Source organism: Pimephales promelas, chromosome 24 (genome assembly GCF_988280905.1).
Source record: "Pimephales promelas chromosome 24, fPimPro1.hap1.1, whole genome shotgun sequence".
NCBI classification, from domain to species: Eukaryota; Metazoa; Chordata; class Actinopteri; order Cypriniformes; family Leuciscidae; genus Pimephales; species Pimephales promelas.
In genome coordinates, this window is record NC_142792.1 from 22095473 (window position 1) to 22114472 (window position 19000).

The following is a 19000-nucleotide window of genomic DNA, read 5'->3' on the forward strand; positions in this document are numbered from 1 at the left end:
TTGAGCCCGCAGCCAAAGGTTAGGTTTGTCAGAAGTGGGATTCGAACCCACGCCTCCAGGGGAGACTGCGACCTGAACACAGCGCCTTAGACCGCTCGGCCATCCTGACGTGAGGGCAAAGGGTGAGCAGTACTTTTGGAGCTGCACCGAATGGCAGATGATCTGGAAGCTAGTGGTTCTCCGCTCACCCGAGCCATAGCACATGCCTCGTTGGCGCAGTTAGGCAGCGCGTCAGTCTCATAATCTGAAGGTCGTGAGTTCGAGCCTCACACGGGGCAGGCTGGTGCTTTTTGATACATGGGAGCATGTAAATGAAAGAGCTGCTTTCTGTATCATTCCTTTTGTGCGTTTTTCCAGTCCTTCATATGCAATGTCATAGAAATCAAGTGTTCTTGTTGGACTAATGTTGAACAAATGCAGCAATAGTATTACTCTCATATTTATGTAATATGCGTCAGTGTTGTTGCAGTATGTTTTTTTAAGGCTAATGTAATTCTATCATTCCAATGACAAGTCTTGTCAATGCTAAAGCAATGTTTTGCATGGTATTCCTTGAATCTTAGGCCATGACTCTGCACCACATGCCCCCAAAACCCATGACCTTCAATTCCAAGAAATTTCCAAGAATCCTTGCCATGAAGTTCTACTGCATCCCCAAAACTTCAGTCCACCACATCCCAGTTAGACTCCCAAAATCACATTGCATACTCCCCCTAAAAAGAAAAGAAAAAAAGAAAAAAAGACATGAATAGCCTTTCATAAACAAGTTCTTCTTCCGGTAAACATCAGAACGTGGCATTCCTCGAAGTTCTGTTGGATCCCATTTTATAAACATGTCCAATTTCGTGAAATGTCTTGACTTGAAATTCCAAGAAAACTGCACGAAAACGCCACCGAATCCCATACATTGCACCAAAAGTGTTACTTTAAAGTCCAAATTATGCAGGTCAGTGCAACTGCATTGTTTGGTTAACTCTAGCATGAACTGAAATGCAGTGCTTTGTCAACATTAATGCACTTCGGGGTGAACTTGCCAGAGGGTTCAAGACTCTAGCTTGAGCCCGCAGCCAAAGGTTAGGTTTGTCAGAAGTGGGATTCGAACCCACGCCTCCAGGGGAGACTGCGACCTGAACGCAGCGCCTTAGACCGCTCGGCCATCCTGATGTGAGGGCAAAGGGTGAGCAGTACTTTTGGAGCTGCACCGAATGGCAGATGATCTGGAAGCTAGTGGTTCTCCGCTCACCCGAGCCATAGCACATGCCTCGTTGGCGCAGTTAGGCAGCGCGTCAGTCTCATAATCTGAAGGTCGTGAGTTCGAGCCTCACACGGGGCAGGCTGGTGCTTTTTGATACATGGGAGCATGTAAATGAAAGAGCTGCTTTCTGTATCATTCCTTTTGTGCGTTTTTCCAGTCCTTCATATGCAATGTCATAGAAATCAAGTGTTCTTGTGGGACTAATGTTGAACAAATGCAGCAATAGTATTACTCTCATATTTATGTAATATGCGTCAGTGTTGTTGCAGTATGTTTTTTTAAGGCTAATGTAATTCTATCATTCCAATGACAAGTCTTGTCAATGCTAAAGCAATGTTTTGCATGGTATTCCTTGAATCTTAGGCCATGACTCTGCACCACATGCCCCCAAAACCCATGACCTTCAATTCCAAGAAATTTCCAAGAATCCTTGCCATGAAGTTCTACTGCATCCCCAAAACTTCAGTCCACCACATCCCAGTTAGACTCCCAAAATCACATTGCATACTCCCCCTAAAAAGAAAAGAAAAAAAGAAAAAAAGACATGAATAGCCTTTCATAAACAAGTTCTTCTTCCGGTAAACATCAGAACGTGGCATTCCTCGAAGTTCTGTTGGATCCCATTCTATAAACATGTCCAATTTCGTGAAATGTCTTGACTTGAAATTCCAAGAAAACTGCACGAAAACGCCACCGAATCCCATACATTGCACCAAAAGTGTTACTTTAAAGTCCATATTATGCAGGTCAGTGCAACTGCATTGTTTGGTTAACTCTAGCATGAACAGAAATGCAGTGCTTTGTCAACATTAATGCACTTTGGGGTGAACTTGCCAGAGGGTTCAAGACTCTAGCTTGAGCCCACAGCCAAAGGTTAGGTTTGTCAGAAGTGGGATTCGAACCCACGCCTCCAGGGGAGACTGCGACCTGAACGCAGCACCTTAGACCGCTCGGCCATCCTGACGTGAGGGCAAAGGGTGAGCAGTACTTTTGGAGCTGCACCGAATGGCAGATGATCTGGAAGCTAGTGGTTCTCCGCTCACCCGAGCCACAGCACATGCCTCGTTGGCGCAGTTAGGCAGCGCGTCAGTCTCATAATCTGAAGGTCGTGAGTTCGAGCCTCACACGGGGCAGGCTGGTGCTTTTTGATACATGGGAGCATGTAAATGAAAGAGCTGCTTTCTGTATCATTCCTTTTGTGCGTTTTTCCAGTCCTTCATATGCAATGTCATAGAAATCAAGTGTTCTTGTGGGACTAATGTTAAACAAATGCAGCAATAGTATTACTCTCATATTTATGTAATATGCGTCAGTGTTGTTGCAGTATGTTTTTTTAAGGCTAATGTAATTCTATCATTCCAATGACAAGTCTTGTCAATGCTAAAGCAATGTTTTGCATGGCATTCCTTGAATCTTAGGCCATGACTCTGCACCACATGCCCCCAAAACCCATGACCTTCAATTCCAAGAAATTTCCAAGAATCCTTGCCATGAAGTTCTACTGCATCCCCAAAACTTCAGTCCACCACATCCCAGTTAGACTCCCAAAATCACATTGCATACTCCCCCTAAAAAAGAAAAGAAAAAAAGAAAAAAATACATGAATAGCCTTTCATAAACAAGTTCTTCTTCCGGTAAACATCAGAACGTGGCATTCCTCGAAGTTCTGTTGGATCCCATTCTATAAACATGTCCAATTTCATGAAATGTCTTGACTTGAAATTCCAAGAAAACTGCACGAAAACGCCACCGAATCCCATACATTGCACCAAAAGTGTTACTTTAAAGTCCATATTATGCAGGTCAGTGCAACTGCATTGTTTGGTTAACTCTAACATGAACTGAAATGCAGTGCTTTGTCAACATTAATGCACTTCGGGGTGAACTTGCCAGAGGGTTCAAGACTCTAGCTTGATCCCGCAGCCAAAGGTTAGGTTTGTCAGAAGTGGGATTCGAACCCACGCCTCCAGGGGAGACTGCGACCTGAACGCAGCGCCTTAGACCGCTCGGCCATCCTGACGTGAGGGCAAAGGGTGAGCAGTACTTTTGGACCTGCACCGAATGGCAGATGATCTTAAAGCTAGTGGTTCTCCGCTCACCCGAGCCATAGCACATGCCTCGTTGGCGCAGTTAGGCAGCGCGTCAGTCTCATAATCTGAAGGTCGTGAGTTCGAGCCTCACACGGGGCAGGCTGGTGCTTTTTGATACATGGGAGCATGTAAATGAAAGAGCTGCTTTCTGTATCATTCCTTTTGTGCGTTTTTCCAGTCCTTCATATGCAATGTCATAGAAATCAAGTGTTCTTGTGGGACTAATGTTGAACAAATACAGCAATAGTATTACTCTCATATTTATGTAATATGCGTCAGTGTTGTTGCAGTATGTTTTTTTAAGGCTAATGTAATTCTATCATTCCAATGACAAGTCTTGTCAATGCTAAAGCAATGTTTTGCATGGCATTCCTTGAATCTTAGGCCATGACTCTGCACCACATGCCCCCAAAACCCATGACCTTCAATTCCAAGAAATTTCCAAGAATCCTTGCCATGAAGTTCTACTGCATCCCCAAAACTTCAGTCCACCACATCCCAGTTAGACTCCCAAAATCACATTGAATACTCCCCCTAAAAAGAAAAGAAAAAAAGAAAAAAAGACATGAATAGCCTTTCATAAACAAGTTCTTCTTCCGGTAAACATCAGAACGTGGCATTCCTCGAAGTTCTGTTGGATCCCGTTCTATAAACATGTCCAATTTCGTGAAATGTCTTGACTTGAAATTCCAAGAAAACTGCACGAAAACGCCACCGAATCCCATACATTGCACCAAAAGTGTTACTTTAAAGTCCATATTATGCAGGTCAGTGCAACTGCATTGTTTGGTTAACTCTAGCATGAACTGAAATGCAGTGCTTTGTCAACATTAATGCACTTCGGGGTGAACTTGCCAGAGGGTTCAAGACTCTAGCTTGAGCCCGCAGCCAAAGGTTAGGTTTGTCAGAAGTGGGATTCGAACCCACGCCTCCAGGGGAGACTGCGACCTGAACGCAGCGCCTTAGACCGCTCGGCCATCCTGACGTGAGGGCAAAGGGTGAGCAGTACTTTTGGAGCTGCACCGAATGGCAGATGATCTGGAAGCTAGTGGTTCTCCGCTCACCCGAGCCATAGCACATGCCTCGTTGGCGCAGTTAGGCAGCGCGTCAGTCTCATAATCTGAAGGTCGTGAGTTTGAGCCTCACACGGGGCAGGCTGGTGCTTTTTGATACATGGGAGCATGTAAATGAAAGAGCTGCTTTCTGTATCATTCCTTTTGTGCGTTTTTCCAGTCCTTCATATGCAATGTCATAGAAATCAAGTGTTCTTGTGGGACTAATGTTGAACAAATGCAGCAATAGTATTACTCTCATATTTATGTAATATGCGTCAGTGTTGTTGCAGTATGTTTTTTTAAGGCTAATGTAATTCTATCATTCCAATGACAAGTCGTGTCAATGCTAAAGCAATGTTTTGCATGGTATTCCTTGAATCTTAGGCCATGACTCTGCACCACATGCCCCCAAAACCCATGACCTTCAATTCCAAGAAATTTCCAAGAATCCTTGCCATGAAGTTCTACTGCATCCCCAAAACTTCAGTCCACCACATCCCAGTTAGACTCCCAAAATCACATTGCATACTCCCCCTAAAAAGAAAAGTAAAAAAGAAAAAAAGACATGAATAGCCTTTCATAAACAAGTTCTTCTTCCGGTAAACATCAGAACGTGGCATTCCTCGAAGTTCTGTTGGATCCCATTTTATAAACATGTCCAATTTCGTGAAATGTCTTGACTTGAAATTCCAAGAAAACTGCACGAAAACGCCACCGAATCCCATACATTGCACCAAAAGTGTTACTTTAAAGTCCAAATTATGCAGGTCAGTGCAACTGCATTGTTTGGTTAACTCTAGCATGAACTGAAATGCAGTGCTTTGTCAACATTAATGCACTTCGGGGTGAACTTGCCAGAGGGTTCAAGACTCTAGCTTGAGCCCGCAGCCAAAGGTTAGGTTTGTCAGAAGTGGGATTCGAACCCACGCCTCCAGGGGAGACTGCAACCTGAACGCAGCGCCTTAGACCGCTCGGCCATCCTGACGTGAGGGCAAAGGGTGAGCAGTACTTTTGGAGCTGCACCGAATGGCAGATGATCTGGAAGCTAGTGGTTCTCCGCTCACCCGAGCCATAGCACATGCCTCGTTGGCGCAGTTAGGCAGCGCGTCAGTCTCATAATCTGAAGGTCGTGAGTTTGAGCCTCACACGGGGCAGGCTGGTGCTTTTTGATACATGGGAGCATGTAAATGAAAGAGCTGCTTTCTGTATCATTCCTTTTGTGCGTTTTTCCAGTCCTTCATATGCAATGTCATAGAAATCAAGTGTTCTTGTGGGACTAATGTTGAACAAATACAGCAATAGTATTACTCTCATATTTATGTAATATGCGTCAGTGTTGTTGCAGTATGTTTTTTTAAGGCTAATGTAATTCTATCATTCCAATGACAAGTCTTGTCAATGCTAAAGCAATGTTTTGCATGGCATTCCTTGAATCTTAGGCCATGACTCTGCACCACATGCCCCCAAAACCCATGACCTTCAATTCCAAGAAATTTCCAAGAATCCTTGCCATGAAGTTCTACTGCATCCCCAAAACTTCAGTCCACCACATCCCAGTTAGACTCCCAAAATCACATTGAATACTCCCCCTAAAAAGAAAAGAAAAAAAGAAAAAAAGACATGAATAGCCTTTCATAAACAAGTTCTTCTTCCGGTAAACATCAGAACGTGGCATTCCTCGAAGTTCTGTTGGATCCCGTTCTATAAACATGTCCAATTTCGTGAAATGTCTTGACTTGAAATTCCAAGAAAACTGCACGAAAACGCCACCGAATCCCATACATTGCACCAAAAGTGTTACTTTAAAGTCCATATTATGCAGGTCAGTGCAACTGCATTGTTTGGTTAACTCTAGCATGAACTGAAATGCAGTGCTTTGTCAACATTAATGCACTTCGGGGTGAACTTGCCAGAGGGTTCAAGACTCTAGCTTGAGCCCGCAGCCAAAGGTTAGGTTTGTCAGAAGTGGGATTCGAACCCACGCCTCCAGGGGAGACTGCGACCTGAACGCAGCGCCTTAGACCGCTCGGCCATCCTGACGTGAGGGCAAAGGGTGAGCAGTACTTTTGGAGCTGCACCGAATGGCAGATGATCTGGAAGCTAGTGGTTCTCCGCTCACCCGAGCCATAGCACATGCCTCGTTGGCGCAGTTAGGCAGCGCGTCAGTCTCATAATCTGAAGGTCGTGAGTTTGAGCCTCACACGGGGCAGGCTGGTGCTTTTTGATACATGGGAGCATGTAAATGAAAGAGCTGCTTTCTGTATCATTCCTTTTGTGCGTTTTTCCAGTCCTTCATATGCAATGTCATAGAAATCAAGTGTTCTTGTGGGACTAATGTTGAACAAATGCAGCAATAGTATTACTCTCATATTTATGTAATATGCGTCAGTGTTGTTGCAGTATGTTTTTTTAAGGCTAATGTAATTCTATCATTCCAATGACAAGTCTTGTCAATGCTAAAGCAATGTTTTGCATGGTATTCCTTGAATCTTAGGCCATGACTCTGCACCACATGCCCCCAAAACCCATGACCTTCAATTCCAAGAAATTTCCAAGAATCCTTGCCATGAAGTTCTACTGCATCCCCAAAACTTCAGTCCACCACATCCCAGTTAGACTCCCAAAATCACATTGCATACTCCCCCTAAAAAGAAAAGTAAAAAAGAAAAAAAGACATGAATAGCCTTTCATAAACAAGTTCTTCTTCCGGTAAACATCAGAACGTGGCATTCCTCGAAGTTCTGTTGGATCCCATTTTATAAACATGTCCAATTTCGTGAAATGTCTTGACTTGAAATTCCAAGAAAACTGCACGAAAACGCCACCGAATCCCATACATTGCACCAAAAGTGTTACTTTAAAGTCCAAATTATGCAGGTCAGTGCAACTGCATTGTTTGGTTAACTCTAGCATGAACTGAAATGCAGTGCTTTGTCAACATTAATGCACTTCGGGGTGAACTTGCCAGAGGGTTCAAGACTCTAGCTTGAGCCCGCAGCCAAAGGTTAGGTTTGTCAGAAGTGGGATTCGAACCCACGCCTCCAGGGGAGACTGCGACCTGAACGCAGCGCCTTAGACCGCTCGGCCATCCTGACGTGAGGGCAAAGGGTGAGCAGTACTTTTGGAGCTGCACCGAATGGCAGATGATCTGGAAGCTAGTGGTTCTCCGCTCACCCGAGCCATAGCACATGCCTCGTTGGCGCAGTTAGGCAGCGCGTCAGTCTCATAATCTGAAGGTCGTGAGTTCGAGCCTCACACGGGGCAGGCTGGTGCTTTTTGATACATGGGAGCATGTAAATGAAAGAGCTGCTTTCTGTATCATTCCTTTTGTGCGTTTTTCCAGTCCTTCATATGCAATGTCATAGAAATCAAGTGTTCTTGTGGGACTAATGTTGAACAAATGCAGCAATAGTATTACTCTCATATTTATGTAATATGCGTCAGTGTTGTTGCAGTATGTTTTTTTAAGGCTAATGTAATTCTATCATTCCAATGACAAGTCTTGTCAATGCTAAAGCAATGTTTTGCATGGTATTCCTTGAATCTTAGGCCATGACTCTGCACCACATGCCCCCAAAACCCATGATCTTCAATTCCAAGAAATTTCCAAGAATCCTTGCCATGAAGTTCTACTGCATCCCCAAAACTTCAGTCCACCACATCCCAGTTAGACTCCCAAAATCACATTGCATACTCCCCCTAAAAAGAAAAGAAAAAAAGAAAAAAAGACATGAATAGCCTTTCATAAACAAGTTCTTCTTCCGGTAAACATCAGAACGTGGCATTCCTCGAAGTTCTGTTGGATCCCATTTTATAAACATGTCCAATTTCGTGAAATGTCTTGACTTGAAATTCCAAGAAAACTGCACGAAAACGCCACCGAATCCCATACATTGCACCAAAAGTGTTACTTTAAAGTCCAAATTGTGCAGGTCAGTGCAACTGCATTGTTTGGTTAACTCTAGCATGAACTGAAATGCAGTGCTTTGTCAACATTAATGCACTTCGGGGTGAACTTGCCAGAGGGTTCAAGACTCTAGCTTGAGCCCGCAGCCAAAGGTTAGGTTTGTCAGAAGTGGGATTCGAACCCACGCCTCCAGGGGAGACTGCGACCTGAACGCAGCGCCTTAGACCGCTCGGCCATCCTGACGTGAGGGCAAAGGGTGAGCAGTACTTTTGGAGCTGCACCGAATGGCAGATGATCTGGAAGCTAGTGGTTCTCCGCTCACCCGAGCCATAGCACATGCCTCGTTGGCGCAGTTAGGCAGCGCGTCAGTCTCATAATCTGAAGGTCGTGAGTTCGAGCCTCACACGGGGCAGGCTGGTGCTTTTTGATACATGGGAGCATGTAAATGAAAGAGCTGCTTTCTGTATCATTCCTTTTGTGCGTTTTTCCAGTCCTTCATATGCAATGTCATAGAAATCAAGTGTTCTTGTGGGACTAATGTTGAACAAATGCAGCAATAGTATTACTCTCATATTTATGTAATATGCGTCAGTGTTGTTGCAGTATGTTTTTTTAAGGCTAATGTAATTCTATCATTCCAATGACAAGTCTTGTCAATGCTAAAGCAATGTTTTGCATGGTATTCCTTGAATCTTAGGCCATGACTCTGCACCACATGCCCCCAAAACCCATGACCTTCAATTCCAAGAAATTTCCAAGAATCCTTGCCATGAAGTTCTACTGCATCCCCAAAACTTCAGTCCACCACATCCCAGTTAGACTCCCAAAATCACATTGCATACTCCCCCTAAAAAGAAAAGAAAAAAAGAAAAAAAGACATGAATAGCCTTTCATAAACAAGTTCTTCTTCCGGTAAACATCAGAACGTGGCATTCCTCGAAGTTCTGTTGGATCCCATTCTATAAACATGTCCAATTTCGTGAAATGTCTTGACTTGAAATTCCAAGAAAACTGCACGAAAACGCCACCGAATCCCATACATTGCACCAAAAGTGTTACTTTAAAGTCCATATTATGCAGGTCAGTGCAACTGCATTGTTTGGTTAACTCTAGCATGAACAGAAATGCAGTGCTTTGTCAACATTAATGCACTTCGGGGTGAACTTGCCAGAGGGTTCAAGACTCTAGCTTGAGCCCGCAGCCAAAGGTTAGGTTGTCAGAAGTGGGATTCGAACCCACGCCTCCAGGGGAGACTGCGACCTGAACGCAGCGCCTTAGACCGCTCGGCCATCCTGACGTGAGGGCAAAGGGTGAGCAGTACTTTTGGAGCTGCACCGAATGGCAGATGATCTGGAAGCTAGTGGTTCTCCGCTCACCCGAGCCATAACACATGCCTCGTTGGCGCAGTTAGGCAGCGTGTCAGTCTCATAATCTGAAGGTCGTGAGTTCGAGCCTCACACGGGGCAGGCTGGTGCTTTTTGATACATGGGAGCATGTAAATGAAAGAGCTGCTTTCTGTATCATTCCTTTTGTGCGTTTTTCCAGTCCTTCATATGCAATGTCATAGAAATCAAGTGTTCTTGTGGGACTAATGTTGAACAAATGCAGCAATAGTATTACTCTCATATTTATGTAATATGCGTCAGTGTTGTTGCAGTATGTTTTTTTAAGGCTAATGTAATTCTATCATTCCAATGACAAGTCTTGTCAATGCTAAAGCAATGTTTTGCATGGCATTCCTTGAATCTTAGGCCATGACTCTGCACCACATGCCCCCAAAACCCATGACCTTCAATTCCAAGAAATTTCCAAGAATCCTTGCCATGAAGTTCTACTGCATCCCCAAAACTTCAGTCCACCACATCCCAGTTAGACTCCCCAAATCACATTGCATACTCCCCCTAAAAAGAAAAGAAAAAAAGAAAAAAAGACATGAATAGCCTTTCATAAACAAGTTCTTCTTCCGGTAAACATCAGAACGTGGCATTCCTCGAAGTTCTGTTGGATCCCGTTCTATAAACATGTCCAATTTCGTGAAATGTCTTGACTTGAAATTCCAAGAAAACTGCACGAAAACGCCACCGAATCCCATACATTGCACCAAAAGTGTTACTTTAAAGTCCATATTATGCAGGTCAGTGCAACTGCATTGTTTGGTTAACTCTAGCATGAACTGAAATGCAGTGCTTTGTCAACATTAATGCACTTCGGGGTGAACTTGCCAGAGGGTTCAAGACTCTAGCTTGAGCCCGCAGCCAAAGGTTAGGTTTGTCAGAAGTGGGATTCGAACCCACGCCTCCAGGGGAGACTGCGACCTGAACGCAGCGCCTTAGACCGCTCGGCCATCCTGACGTGAGGGCAAAGGGTGAGCAGTACTTTTGGAGCTGCACCGAATGGCAGATGATCTGGAAGCTAGTGGTTCTCCGCTCACCCGAGCCATAGCACATGCCTCGTTGGCGCAGTTAGGCAGCGCGTCAGTCTCATAATCTGAAGGTCGTGAGTTCGAGCCTCACACGGGGCAGGCTGGTGCTTTTTGATACATGGGAGCATGTAAACGAAAGAGCTGCTTTCTGTATCATTCCTTTTGTGCGTTTTTCCAGTCCTTCATATGCAATGTCATAGAAATCAAGTGTTCTTGTGGGACTAATGTTGAACAAATGCAGCAATAGTATTACTCTCATATTTATGTAATATGCGTCAGTGTTGTTGCAGTATGTTTTTTTAAGGCTAATGTAATTCTATCATTCCAATGACAAGTCTTGTCAATGCTAAAGCAATGTTTTGCATGGCATTCCTTGAATCTTAGGCCATGACTCTGCACCACATGCCCCCAAAACCCATGACCTTCAATTCCAAGAAATTTCCAAGAATCCTTGCCATGAAGTTCTACTGCATCCCCAAAACTTCAGTCCACCACATCCCAGTTAGACTCCCAAAATCACATTGCATACTCCCCCTAAAAAAGAAAAGAAAAAAAGAAAAAAAGACATGAATAGCCTTTCATAAACAAGTTCTTCTTCCGGTAAACATCAGAACGTGGCATTCCTCGAAGTTCTGTTGGATCCCATTCTATAAACATGTCCAATTTCATGAAATGTCTTGACTTGAAATTCCAAGAAAACTGCACGAAAACGCCACCGAATCCCATACATTGCAACAAAAGTATTACTTTAAAGTCCATATTATGCAGGTCAGTGCAACTGCATTGTTTGGTTAACTCTAACATGAACTGAAATGCAGTGCTTTGTCAACATTAATGCACTTCGGGGTGAACTTGCCAGAGGGTTCAAGACTCTAGCTTGAGCCCGCAGCCAAAGGTTAGGTTTGTCAGATGTGGGATTCGAACCCACGCCTCCAGGGGAGACTGCGACCTGAACGCAGCGCCTTAGACCGCTCGGCCATCCTGACGTGAGGGCAAAGGGTGAGCAGTACTTTTGGAGCTGCACCGAATGGCAGATGATCTTAAAGCTAGTGGTTCTCCGCTCACCCGAGCCATAGCACATGCCTCGTTGGCGCAGTTAGGCAGCGCGTCAGTCTCATAATCTGAAGGTCGTGAGTTCGAGCCTCACACGGGGCAGGCTGGTGCTTTTTGATACATGGGAGCATGTAAATGAAAGAGCTGCTTTCTGTATCATTCCTTTTGTGTGTTTTTCCAGTCCTTCATATGCAATGTCATAGAAATCAAGTGTTCTTGTGGGACTAATGTTGAACAAATACAGCAATAGTATTACTCTCATATTTATGTAATATGCGTCAGTGTTGTTGCAGTATGTTTTTTTAAGGCTAATGTAATTCTATCATTCCAATGACAAGTCTTGTCAATGCTAAAGCAATGTTTTGCATGGCATTCCTTGAATCTTAGGCCATGACTCTGCACCACATGCCCCCAAAACCCATGACCTTCAATTCCAAGAAATTTCCAAGAATCCTTGCCATGAAGTTCTACTGCATCCCCAAAACTTCAGTCCACCACATCCCAGTTAGACTCCCAAAATCACATTGAATACTCCCCCTAAAAAGAAAAGAAAAAAAGAAAAAAAGACATGAATAGCCTTTCATAAACAAGTTCTTCTTCCGGTAAACATCAGAACGTGGCATTCCTCGAAGTTCTGTTGGATCCCGTTCTATAAACATGTCCAATTTCGTGAAATGTCTTGACTTGAAATTCCAAGAAAACTGCACGAAAACGCCACCGAATCCCATACATTGCACCAAAAGTGTTACTTTAAAGTCCATATTATGCAGGTCAGTGCAACTGCATTGTTTGGTTAACTCTAGCATGAACAGAAATGCAGTGCTTTGTCAACATTAATGCACTTTGGGGTGAACTTGCCAGAGGGTTCAAGACTCTAGCTTGAGCCCACAGCCAAAGGTTAGGTTTGTCAGAAGTGGGATTCGAACCCACGCCTCCAGGGGAGACTGCGACCTGAACGCAGCGCCTTAGACCGCTCGGCCATCCTGACGTGAGGGCAAAGGGTGAGCAGTACTTTTGGAGCTGCACCGAATGGCAGATGATCTGGAAGCTAGTGGTTCTCCGCTCACCCGAGCCACAGCACATGCCTCGTTGGCGCAGTTAGGCAGCGCGTCAGTCTCATAATCTGAAGGTCGTGAGTTCGAGCCTCACACGGGGCAGGCTGGTGCTTTTTGATACATGGGAGCATGTAAATGAAAGAGCTGCTTTCTGTATCATTCCTTTTGTGCGTTTTTCCAGTCCTTCATATGCAATGTCATAGAAATCAAGTGTTCTTGTGGGACTAATGTTAAACAAATGCAGCAATAGTATTACTCTCATATTTATGTAATATGCGTCAGTGTTGTTGCAGTATGTTTTTTTAAGGCTAATGTAATTCTATCATTCCAATGACAAGTCTTGTCAATGCTAAAGCAATGTTTTGCATGGCATTCCTTGAATCTTAGGCCATGACTCTGCACCACATGCCCCCAAAACCCATGACCTTCAATTCCAAGAAATTTCCAAGAATCCTTGCCATGAAGTTCTACTGCATCCCCAAAACTTCAGTCCACCACATCCCAGTTAGACTCCCAAAATCACATTGCATACTCCCCCTAAAAAAGAAAAGAAAAAAAGAAAAAAAGACATGAATAGCCTTTCATAAACAAGTTCTTCTTCCGGTAAACATCAGAACGTGGCATTCCTCGAAGTTCTGTTGGATCCCATTCTATAAACATGTCCAATTTCATGAAATGTCTTGACTTGAAATTCCAAGAAAACTGCACGAAAACGCCACCGAATCCCATACATTGCACCAAAAGTGTTACTTTAAAGTCCATATTATGCAGGTCAGTGCAACTGCATTGTTTGGTTAACTCTAACATGAACTGAAATGCAGTGCTTTGTCAACATTAATGCACTTCGGGGTGAACTTGCCAGAGGGTTCAAGACTCTAGCTTGATCCCGCAGCCAAAGGTTAGGTTTGTCAGAAGTGGGATTCGAACCCACGCCTCCAGGGGAGACTGCGACCTGAACGCAGCGCCTTAGACCGCTCGGCCATCCTGACGTGAGGGCAAAGGGTGAGCAGTACTTTTGGAGCTGCACCGAATGGCAGATGATCTGAAAGCTAGTGGTTCTCCGCTCACCCGAGCCATAGCACATGCCTCGTTGGCGCAGTTAGGCAGCGCGTCAGTCTCATAATCTGAAGGTCGTGAGTTCGAGCCTCACACGGGGCAGGCTGGTGCTTTTTGATACATGGGAGCATGTAAATGAAAGAGCTGCTTTCTGTATCATTCCTTTTGTGCGTTTTTCCAGTCCTTCATATGCAATGTCATAGAAATCAAGTGTTCTTGTGGGACTAATGTTGAACAAATGCAGCAATAGTATTACTCTCATATTTATGTAATATGCGTCAGTGTTGTTGCAGTATGTTTTTTTAAGGCTAATGTAATTCTATCATTCTAATGACAAGTCTTGTCAATGCTAAAGCAATGTTTTGCATGGCATTCCTTGAATCTTAGGCCATGACTCTGCACCACATGCCCCCAAAACCCATGACCTTCAATTCCAAGAAATTTCCAAGAATCCTTGCCATGAAGTTCTACTGCATCCCCAAAACTTCAGTCCACCACATCCCAGTTAGACTCCCCAAATCACATTGCATACTCCCCCTAAAAAGAAAAGAAAAAAAGAAAAAAAGACATGAATAGCCTTTCATAAACAAGTTCTTCTTCCGGTAAACATCAGAACGTGGCATTCCTCGAAGTTCTGTTGGATCCCGTTCTATAAACATGTCCAATTTCGTGAAATGTCTTGACTTGAAATTCCAAGAAAACTGCACGAAAACGCCACAGAATCCCATACATTGCACCAAAAGTGTTACTTTAAAGTCCATATTATGCAGGTCAGTGGAACTGCATTGTTTGGTTAACTCTAGCATGAACAGAAATGCAGTGCTTTGTCAACATTAATGCACTTTGGGGTGAACTTGCCAGAGGGTTCAAGACTCTAGCTTGAGCCCGCAGCCAAAGTTTAGGTTGTCAGAAATGGGATTCGAACCCACGCCTCCAGGGGAGACTGCGACCTGAATGCAGCGCCTTAGACCGTTCGGCCATCCTGACGTGAGGGCAAAGGGTGAGCAGTACTTTTGGAGCTGCACCGAATGGCAGATGATCTGGAAGCTAGTGTTTCTCCGCTCACCCGAGCCATAGCACATGCCTCGTTGGCGCAGTTAGGCAGCGCGTCAGTCTCATAATCTGAAGGTCGTGAGTTCGAGCCTCACACGGGGCAGGCTGGTGCTTTTTGATACATGGGAGCATGTAAATGAAAGAGCTGCTTTCTGTATCATTCCTTTTGTGCGTTTTTCCAGTCCTTCATATGCAATGTCATAGAAATCAAGTGTTCTTGTGGGACTAATGTTGAACAAATGCAGCAATAGTATTACTCTCATATTTATGTAATATGCGTCAGTGTTGTTGCAGTATGTTTTTTTAAGGCTAATGTAATTCTATCATTCCAATGACAAGTCTTGTCAATGCTAAAGCAATGTTTTGCATGGCATTCCTTGAATCTTAGGCCATGACTCTGCACCACATGCCCCCAAAACCCATGACCTTCAATTCCAAGAAATTTCCAAGAATCCTTGCCATGAAGTTCTACTGCATCCCCAAAACTTCAGTCCACCACATCCCAGTTAGACTCCCCAAATCACATTGCATACTCCCCCTAAAAAGAAAAGAAAAAAAGAAAAAACGACATGAATAGCCTTTCATAAACAAGTTCTTCTTCCGGTAAACATCAGAACGTGGCATTCCTCGAAGTTCTGTTGGATCCCGTTCTATAAACATGTCCAATTTCGTGAAATGTCTTGACTTGAAATTCCAAGAAAACTGCACGAAAACGCCACCGAATCCCATACATTGCACCAAAAGTGTTACTTTAAAGTCCATATTATGCAGGTCAGTGCAACTGCATTGTTTGGTTAACTCTAGCATGAACTGAAATGCAGTGCTTTGTCAACATTAATGCACATTTCGGGGTGAACTTGCCAGAGGGTTCAAGACTCTAGCTTGAGCCCGCAGCCAAAGGTTAGGTTTGTCAGAAGTGGGATTCGAACCCACGCCTCCAGGGGAGACTGCGACCTGAACGCAGCGCCTTAGACCGCTCGGCCATCCTGACGTGAGGGCAAAGGGTGAGCAGTACTTTTGGAGCTGCACCGAATGGCAGATGATCTGAAAGCTAGTGGTTCTCCGCTCACCCGAGCCATAGCACATGCCTCGTTGGCGCAGTTAGGCAGCGCGTCAGTCTCAAAATCTGAAGGTCGTGAGTTCGAGCCTCACACGGGGCAGGCTGGTGCTTTTTGATACATGGGAGCATGTAAATGAAAGAGCTGCTTTCTGTATCATTCCTTTTGTGCGTTTTTCCAGTCCTTCATATGCAATGTCATAGAAATCAAGTGTTCTTGTGGGACTAATGTTGAACAAATGCAGCAATAGTATTACTCTCATATTTATGTAATATGCGTCAGTGTTGTTGCAGTATGTTTTTTTAAGGCTAATGTAATTCTATAATTCTAATGACAAGTCTTGTCAATGCTAAAGCAATGTTTTGCATGGCATTCCTTGAATCTTAGGCCATGACTCTGCACCACATGCCCCCAAAACCCATGACCTTCAATTCCAAGAAATTTCCAAGAATCCTTGCCATGAAGTTCTACTGCATCCCCAAAACTTCAGTCCACCACATCCCAGTTAGACTCCCCAAATCACATTGCATACTCCCCCTAAAAAGAAAAGAAAAAAAGAAAAAAAGACATGAATAGCCTTTCATAAACAAGTTCTTCTTCCGGTAAACATCAGAACGTGGCATTCCTCGAAGTTCTGTTGGATCCCGTTCTATAAACATGTCCAATTTCGTGAAATGTCTTGACTTGAAATTCCAAGAAAACTGCACGAAAACGCCACAGAATCCCATACATTGCACCAAAAGTGTTACTTTAAAGTCCATATTATGCAGGTCAGTGGAACTGCATTGTTTGGTTAACTCTAGCATGAACAGAAATGCAGTGCTTTGTCAACATTAATGCACTTTGGGGTGAACTTGCCAGAGGGTTCAAGACTCTAGCTTGAGCCCGCAGCCAAAGTTTAGGTTGTCAGAAATGGGATTCGAACCCACGCCTCCAGGGGAGACTGCGACCTGAACGCAGCGCCTTAGACCGTTCGGCCATCCTGACGTGAGGGCAAAGGGTGAGCAGTACTTTTGGAGCTGCACCGAATGGCAGATGATCTGGAAGCTAGTGTTTCTCCGCTCACCCGAGCCATAGCACATGCCTCGTTGGCGCAGTTAGGCAGCGCGTCAGTCTCATAATCTGAAGGTCGTGAGTTCGAGCCTCACACGGGGCAGGCTGGTGCTTTTTGATACATGGGAGCATGTAAATGAAAGAGCTGCTTTCTGTATCATTCCTTTTGTGCGTTTTTCCAGTCCTTCATATGCAATGTCATAGAAATCAAGTGTTCTTGTGGGACTAATGTTGAACAAATGCAGCAATAGTATTACTCTCATATTTATGTAATATGCGTCAGTGTTGTTGCAGTATGTTTTTTAAGGCTAATGTAATTCTATCATTCCAATGACAAGTCTTGTCAATGCTAAAGCAATGTTTTGCATGGCATTCCTTGAATCTTAGGCCATGACTCTGCACCACATGCCCCCAAAACCCATGACCTTCAATTCCAAGAAATTTCCAAGAATCCTTGCCATGAAGTTCTACTGCATCCCCAAAACTTCAGTCCACCACATCCCAGTTAGACTCCCCAAATCACATTGCATACTCCCCCTAAAAAGAAAAGAAAAAAAGAAAAAACGACATGAATAGCCTTTCATAAACAAGTTCTTCTTCCGGTAAACATCAGAACGTGGCATTCCTCGAAGTTCTGTTGGATCCCGTTCTATAAACATGTCCAATTTCGTGAAATGTCTTGACTTGAAATTCCAAGAAAACTGCACGAAAACGCCACCGAATCCCATACATTGCACCAAAAGTGTTACTTTAAAGTCCATATTATGCAGGTCAGTGCAACTGCATTGTTTGGTTAACTCTAGCATGAACTGAAATGCAGTGCTTTGTCAACATTAATGCACATTTCGGGGTGAACTTGCCAGAGGGTTCAAGACTCTAGCTTGAGCCCGCAGCCAAAGGTTAGGTTTGTCAGAAGTGGGATTCGAACCCACGCCTCCAGGGGAGACTGCGACCTGAACGCAGCGCCTTAGACCGCTCGGCCATCCTGACGTGAGGGCAAAGGGTGAGCAGTACTTTTGGAGCTGCACCGAATGGCAGATGATCTGAAAGCTAGTGGTTCTCCGCTCACCCGAGCCATAGCACATGCCTCGTTGGCGCAGTTAGGCAGCGCGTCAGTCTCATAATCTGAAGGTCGTGAGTTCGAGCCTCACACGGGGCAGGCTGGTGCTTTTTGATACATGGGAGCATGTAAATGAAAGAGCTGCTTTCTGTATCATTCCTTTTGTGCGTTTTTCCAGTCCTTCATATGCAATGTCATAGAAATCAAGTGTTCTTGTGGGACTAATGTTGAACAAATGCAGCAATAGTATTACTCTCATATTTATGTAATATGCGTCAGTGTTGTTGCAGTATGTTTTTTTAAGGCTAATGTAATTCTATAATTCTAATGACAAGTCTTGTCAATGCTAAAGCAATGTTTTGCATGGCATTCCTTGAATCTTAGGCCATGACTCTGCACCACATGCCCCCAAAACCCATGACCTTCAATTCCAAGAAATTTCCAAGAATCCTTGCCATGAAGTTCTACTGCATCCCCAAAACTTCAGTCCACCACATCCCAGTTAGACTCCCCAAATCACATTGCATACTCCCCCTAAAAAGAAAAGAAAAAAAGAAAAAAAGACATGAATAGCCTTTCATAAACAAGTTCTTCTTCCGGTAAACATCAGAACGTGGCATTCCTCGAAGTTCTGTTGGATCCCATTCTATAAACATGTCCAATTTCGTGAAATGTCTTGACTTGAAATTCCAAGAAAACTGCACGAAAACGCCACAGAATCCCATACATTGCACCAAAAGTGTTACTTTAAAGTCCATATTATGCAGGTCAGTGGAACTGCATTGTTTGGTTAACTCTAGCATGAACAGAAATGCAGTGCTTTGTCAACATTAATGCACTTTGGGGTGAACTTGCCAGAGGGTTCAAGACTCTAGCTTGAGCC

The 19000-nt window shown here is 44.1% G+C and overlaps 36 non-coding genes across 36 annotated transcripts; 18 read left to right on the forward strand and 18 right to left on the reverse strand.

The window, feature by feature from the left end:
- Positions 1–26: 26 nt before the first annotated feature.
- Positions 27–109, reverse strand: trnal-cag (transfer RNA leucine (anticodon CAG)). Its single transcript has one exon. It is a non-coding gene; the product is annotated as a tRNA-Leu (tRNA).
- A 95-nt stretch (positions 110–204) lies between these two features.
- Positions 205–278, forward strand: trnam-cau (transfer RNA methionine (anticodon CAU)). Its single transcript has one exon. It is a non-coding gene; the product is annotated as a tRNA-Met (tRNA).
- Positions 279–1081: 803 nt separating this feature from the next.
- trnal-cag (transfer RNA leucine (anticodon CAG)) lies at positions 1082–1164 on the reverse strand. Its single transcript has one exon. It is a non-coding gene; the product is annotated as a tRNA-Leu (tRNA).
- Positions 1165–1259: 95 nt separating this feature from the next.
- Positions 1260–1333, forward strand: trnam-cau (transfer RNA methionine (anticodon CAU)). Its single transcript has one exon. It is a non-coding gene; the product is annotated as a tRNA-Met (tRNA).
- An 803-nt stretch (positions 1334–2136) lies between these two features.
- trnal-cag (transfer RNA leucine (anticodon CAG)) lies at positions 2137–2219 on the reverse strand. Its single transcript has one exon. It is a non-coding gene; the product is annotated as a tRNA-Leu (tRNA).
- A 95-nt stretch (positions 2220–2314) lies between these two features.
- On the forward strand, positions 2315–2388 carry trnam-cau (transfer RNA methionine (anticodon CAU)). The gene has a single exon. It is a non-coding gene; the product is annotated as a tRNA-Met (tRNA).
- An 804-nt stretch (positions 2389–3192) lies between these two features.
- Positions 3193–3275, reverse strand: trnal-cag (transfer RNA leucine (anticodon CAG)). Its single transcript has one exon. It is a non-coding gene; the product is annotated as a tRNA-Leu (tRNA).
- Positions 3276–3370: 95 nt separating this feature from the next.
- On the forward strand, positions 3371–3444 carry trnam-cau (transfer RNA methionine (anticodon CAU)). Its single transcript has one exon. It is a non-coding gene; the product is annotated as a tRNA-Met (tRNA).
- Positions 3445–4247: 803 nt separating this feature from the next.
- On the reverse strand, positions 4248–4330 carry trnal-cag (transfer RNA leucine (anticodon CAG)). The gene has a single exon. It is a non-coding gene; the product is annotated as a tRNA-Leu (tRNA).
- Positions 4331–4425: 95 nt separating this feature from the next.
- Positions 4426–4499, forward strand: trnam-cau (transfer RNA methionine (anticodon CAU)). The gene has a single exon. It is a non-coding gene; the product is annotated as a tRNA-Met (tRNA).
- Positions 4500–5302: 803 nt separating this feature from the next.
- On the reverse strand, positions 5303–5385 carry trnal-cag (transfer RNA leucine (anticodon CAG)). Its single transcript has one exon. It is a non-coding gene; the product is annotated as a tRNA-Leu (tRNA).
- A 95-nt stretch (positions 5386–5480) lies between these two features.
- trnam-cau (transfer RNA methionine (anticodon CAU)) lies at positions 5481–5554 on the forward strand. The gene has a single exon. It is a non-coding gene; the product is annotated as a tRNA-Met (tRNA).
- An 803-nt stretch (positions 5555–6357) lies between these two features.
- Positions 6358–6440, reverse strand: trnal-cag (transfer RNA leucine (anticodon CAG)). Its single transcript has one exon. It is a non-coding gene; the product is annotated as a tRNA-Leu (tRNA).
- A 95-nt stretch (positions 6441–6535) lies between these two features.
- trnam-cau (transfer RNA methionine (anticodon CAU)) lies at positions 6536–6609 on the forward strand. Its single transcript has one exon. It is a non-coding gene; the product is annotated as a tRNA-Met (tRNA).
- Positions 6610–7412: 803 nt separating this feature from the next.
- trnal-cag (transfer RNA leucine (anticodon CAG)) lies at positions 7413–7495 on the reverse strand. Its single transcript has one exon. It is a non-coding gene; the product is annotated as a tRNA-Leu (tRNA).
- Positions 7496–7590: 95 nt separating this feature from the next.
- Positions 7591–7664, forward strand: trnam-cau (transfer RNA methionine (anticodon CAU)). The gene has a single exon. It is a non-coding gene; the product is annotated as a tRNA-Met (tRNA).
- Positions 7665–8467: 803 nt separating this feature from the next.
- Positions 8468–8550, reverse strand: trnal-cag (transfer RNA leucine (anticodon CAG)). The gene has a single exon. It is a non-coding gene; the product is annotated as a tRNA-Leu (tRNA).
- Positions 8551–8645: 95 nt separating this feature from the next.
- On the forward strand, positions 8646–8719 carry trnam-cau (transfer RNA methionine (anticodon CAU)). Its single transcript has one exon. It is a non-coding gene; the product is annotated as a tRNA-Met (tRNA).
- An 802-nt stretch (positions 8720–9521) lies between these two features.
- Positions 9522–9604, reverse strand: trnal-cag (transfer RNA leucine (anticodon CAG)). The gene has a single exon. It is a non-coding gene; the product is annotated as a tRNA-Leu (tRNA).
- Positions 9605–9699: 95 nt separating this feature from the next.
- trnam-cau (transfer RNA methionine (anticodon CAU)) lies at positions 9700–9773 on the forward strand. The gene has a single exon. It is a non-coding gene; the product is annotated as a tRNA-Met (tRNA).
- An 803-nt stretch (positions 9774–10576) lies between these two features.
- On the reverse strand, positions 10577–10659 carry trnal-cag (transfer RNA leucine (anticodon CAG)). Its single transcript has one exon. It is a non-coding gene; the product is annotated as a tRNA-Leu (tRNA).
- Positions 10660–10754: 95 nt separating this feature from the next.
- trnam-cau (transfer RNA methionine (anticodon CAU)) lies at positions 10755–10828 on the forward strand. The gene has a single exon. It is a non-coding gene; the product is annotated as a tRNA-Met (tRNA).
- Positions 10829–11632: 804 nt separating this feature from the next.
- On the reverse strand, positions 11633–11715 carry trnal-cag (transfer RNA leucine (anticodon CAG)). The gene has a single exon. It is a non-coding gene; the product is annotated as a tRNA-Leu (tRNA).
- A 95-nt stretch (positions 11716–11810) lies between these two features.
- Positions 11811–11884, forward strand: trnam-cau (transfer RNA methionine (anticodon CAU)). Its single transcript has one exon. It is a non-coding gene; the product is annotated as a tRNA-Met (tRNA).
- Positions 11885–12687: 803 nt separating this feature from the next.
- On the reverse strand, positions 12688–12770 carry trnal-cag (transfer RNA leucine (anticodon CAG)). Its single transcript has one exon. It is a non-coding gene; the product is annotated as a tRNA-Leu (tRNA).
- A 95-nt stretch (positions 12771–12865) lies between these two features.
- On the forward strand, positions 12866–12939 carry trnam-cau (transfer RNA methionine (anticodon CAU)). Its single transcript has one exon. It is a non-coding gene; the product is annotated as a tRNA-Met (tRNA).
- An 804-nt stretch (positions 12940–13743) lies between these two features.
- On the reverse strand, positions 13744–13826 carry trnal-cag (transfer RNA leucine (anticodon CAG)). The gene has a single exon. It is a non-coding gene; the product is annotated as a tRNA-Leu (tRNA).
- A 95-nt stretch (positions 13827–13921) lies between these two features.
- trnam-cau (transfer RNA methionine (anticodon CAU)) lies at positions 13922–13995 on the forward strand. The gene has a single exon. It is a non-coding gene; the product is annotated as a tRNA-Met (tRNA).
- An 802-nt stretch (positions 13996–14797) lies between these two features.
- On the reverse strand, positions 14798–14880 carry trnal-cag (transfer RNA leucine (anticodon CAG)). The gene has a single exon. It is a non-coding gene; the product is annotated as a tRNA-Leu (tRNA).
- Positions 14881–14975: 95 nt separating this feature from the next.
- Positions 14976–15049, forward strand: trnam-cau (transfer RNA methionine (anticodon CAU)). The gene has a single exon. It is a non-coding gene; the product is annotated as a tRNA-Met (tRNA).
- An 805-nt stretch (positions 15050–15854) lies between these two features.
- Positions 15855–15937, reverse strand: trnal-cag (transfer RNA leucine (anticodon CAG)). Its single transcript has one exon. It is a non-coding gene; the product is annotated as a tRNA-Leu (tRNA).
- A 95-nt stretch (positions 15938–16032) lies between these two features.
- trnal-caa (transfer RNA leucine (anticodon CAA)) lies at positions 16033–16106 on the forward strand. The gene has a single exon. It is a non-coding gene; the product is annotated as a tRNA-Leu (tRNA).
- An 802-nt stretch (positions 16107–16908) lies between these two features.
- On the reverse strand, positions 16909–16991 carry trnal-cag (transfer RNA leucine (anticodon CAG)). Its single transcript has one exon. It is a non-coding gene; the product is annotated as a tRNA-Leu (tRNA).
- A 95-nt stretch (positions 16992–17086) lies between these two features.
- On the forward strand, positions 17087–17160 carry trnam-cau (transfer RNA methionine (anticodon CAU)). The gene has a single exon. It is a non-coding gene; the product is annotated as a tRNA-Met (tRNA).
- An 804-nt stretch (positions 17161–17964) lies between these two features.
- On the reverse strand, positions 17965–18047 carry trnal-cag (transfer RNA leucine (anticodon CAG)). Its single transcript has one exon. It is a non-coding gene; the product is annotated as a tRNA-Leu (tRNA).
- Positions 18048–18142: 95 nt separating this feature from the next.
- On the forward strand, positions 18143–18216 carry trnam-cau (transfer RNA methionine (anticodon CAU)). Its single transcript has one exon. It is a non-coding gene; the product is annotated as a tRNA-Met (tRNA).
- The last annotated feature ends 784 nt before the right edge of the window (positions 18217–19000 follow it).